Here is a 3,210-nt window from a genome sequence, read left to right on the forward strand (position 1 = left end):
GGATTAAGCTCCAACTGCCCACATCAGTAACTTCCCTGGTTACAGTCTCTTCATTCGTTGTCTTTCTTTTCCTGTCCCACTTCCCCACCTCCCTAAATCTGTTGCTTTCTGGGATCACCTTCTAAGCCAGCAACTTGAACTTGAACTCTTGACTCAGAAGCAGCTTCTGGAGGAAACCAAACCAGGACAATTCTCTTACTGGCTGAAAACCAGAACCCCAGCTCCAACCACGCACATGTTCACAAGGTCCCAGGGCAACAGACGAAAGAGGCCCCAGGACTTCCCTGGTGGCGCAGTGGTTAAGAATCCGCCTGCCAATGCAGGGGACATGGGTTCGAGCCCTGGTCCGGGAAGATCCCACATGTCACGGAGCAACTAAGCCCATGCGCCACAACTACTGAGCCTGCACTCTAGAGCTCATGAGCCACAACTACTGAGCCCTCACGCCACAACTACTGAGCCCTCGCACCACAACTACTGAGCCCTCGCACCACAACTACTGAAGCCCACACGCCTAGAGCCCATGCTCCGCAACAAGAGAAGCCACCTCAATGAGAAGCCCGCACACTGCAATGAAGAGCAGCCCCCGCTCGCCGCAACTAGAGAAAGCCTGCTTGCAGCAACGAAGACCCAACACAGCCAAAATTAAATAAATAAATAAATTTATTAAAAAAAAAAAAAAAGAGGTCCCAGTCCCTGAGTGATGGTATGGAGGAGAACTACCCGCCAACCCAGAGCTGCTAGATGAGGAAGAAACACCCTTCTCTCTTCTTTAAGCCATACCACATGCTGGGAATCTTTGTTCCAGCAGCTGTGCCTTGTCTTAGCTGGTACACCTGCCCAACATCCATTTCCTCTCTGGGCACAGCACCCTACTTTCTCCCGGGGAACCACTTTCCCACCCCTCCCAAGCCAGAGGTGTAGCCAGCCTGCTGTCCCCAGCCCTGCTTCGGAGGCAGGAGCGCATGGCTCAGGCCTGGGCCAGCAGAGCACAGTGACTGGCTAGGGTCGGAGGGGAGAGGTGATGACAAGAGCCAGACGGGGCCAGTCAGACACAGGAAGCATCAGCCCAGGATCTTTGGCTAAAAGATAAATCCTCCTTCTGCTGGGCTGCTGCAAAGACGTCCAGAGCAGTGGATGGCCATCCAGCCCCCAGTTAAATCTGCCTGAGAAAGAAGCCACCTGGAGGAAAACTGGATAAAAGAAAGATAAAAGATAATATGACTTAAGCACCTAGATCCAGCCACCCCTGAAGCTGGAAAACCTTAGACATTACAGCTAATGCACTCTTTTTTTCTGTTAAAGTCATTTTAAACTGAGTTTCTGTCACGTGCCACCAGAAGAGTTCTGTTTAATAAAAATCTGACCCTAAAGAGAACACATCAGCTAGTTCACAATTCCCTATGCAAAACCGGCCACAGGCCAGCTGGCCCAGCCAGTCACTGAGATATTCCTTGACAGGAATGCCAGATAACTGAGGAAAGCAAATCAGCCACCTTCTAGCCTCTCTCCCCTGTATCAACTGCTGAGACACAACCCAGTTTACCCACTGGACCAGGGCTGAGCCCTCAGCACTGGCTGTGTCCCTTGAGGCTGCACTGGGCAACCACCACACCCCACATGCCACTGTGGGTCCCAAGGGCAACCCTGCCACTGCTGATGCTCGAACGTGGCCATTTAGACCATGTGGCACTGCAGCCTCGGCCCAAACACCCGGACCTTCAGATGCAGCAGAGCAGGACCCATGGTGGCCCCTCAGGCTGGCCCGCAGCACTGAGTCTTACCTTCAGAGAAGCTGGAGGGGTGAGGATCCCCCAAAGCCTGCCCTAGTCTCACGTTTGACTCTTGTGTAGGCAACGTTGGACCTGAGGCCTTGTCTTTCCTTTTTGAAGGGAGGGTGGGGAGAGGGAGGGAAAAAGGAGCTCTGACCAGATTTAGGGGCCCTGGACCCTTCCTCCAGCAGCCGGCCGACGGCCTCTGTGGTTGCTTCCTCTGCCCCCCACCACCTGGCACAGGGATGCTGACCCCCCAGGAGTGCTTTCGAGGACATCATGCAGCAAGCGGGGCCTGGCTCAGTGCCCGGTGCATCATAGGTGCTCGGAAAGAGGGTTTATTTCCTCCCTCCCTCCCTTCCTTCCACAAGAAAAGTGCTGACTTGGCAAAGAAACGTTGAGTTACGGGATGTACCACTTAAACTGCCCGGATCCTGGCATGAGGCCCTGCCCACAGTGGTGGCAGGGGAGGGGGCAGGGGGGAGAAGTAGGGAGAGAAGAGGGGAGGGGAGGAGAGGAGCAAGGGAGGATGATGGATGGGAGGGAGGAAATAAGAAAATGGCCTCACCATCCAAACGTTCCCAAAGAAAGATTTCCTTGACTTTCAGAGTGGAAATGAACCTGCGCACTCTGCCCCAGCAGCGCCCCGGCACAGCTGATCGGCACCTCCTACAAGTCAATCCCTCCCGGCCACAGGGGCTCCTGAGAGCTCTGGGTCCTTCCTCCGGCCCCTGCAGGCACAGAAGTACCCTGGAGACCACCTCTCACACTCCCCGCCCCCCATCGGCTTTATTGTTAACCTCCCATGTGAGGAGGTGCAGGTGGCCAAAGGTCACCTCCCGCAGCAGTCACATGCCCTGAAGGAAATGCTGACACGGCCATCACCTCCCCCCACCCCGCCCCCCCTGCAGGGGCACTGAGTGCCCCCAGGGGCTCCTCATGCTCCAGCCTCGGCCCCACGGTGTGCACAGTGTCCCCGGTGCTGGACTCACGGAGGGGGGATGGCCTTCAGCCAGCAGGCCCGGTCCTGGAGGCCAGAGCATCTCTGCAGCAACACCCTGGCCCAAAGAGCATCTGTGAGCCGCCTGCCAAGCTGAGCCCAGCGCCTCTGCCTGGCAGCCACGTGTGGGGCTGTCTTGTCACCAGTTGTCTGTTTACCTTTACCCAATGCTCAAGATGCCCTTCTTCAAACCCACCCACTAGTACAAAACATCAGCCCCCAAATAACCTGAAGTCGAAGGTCCCACGATAAGCCCTGGACAGGGAGCTACAGGTCAACGTTCTCCTGTTTCATTCTGATCAGGAAAATTTCACAAGGACCTTTCCTTTATTAAAATAATTCCTGCTAACTCTTTCAGAATAATAGGATTCATTTTCCCTGCTGGAGTAGCATTTCAAGTGGAAGTACTTTTATTTCAAGGCACCATATCAACCTCTC

Source organism: Balaenoptera acutorostrata, chromosome 15, assembly GCF_949987535.1.
Source record: "Balaenoptera acutorostrata chromosome 15, mBalAcu1.1, whole genome shotgun sequence".
NCBI lineage: Eukaryota > Metazoa > Chordata > Mammalia > Artiodactyla > Balaenopteridae > Balaenoptera > Balaenoptera acutorostrata.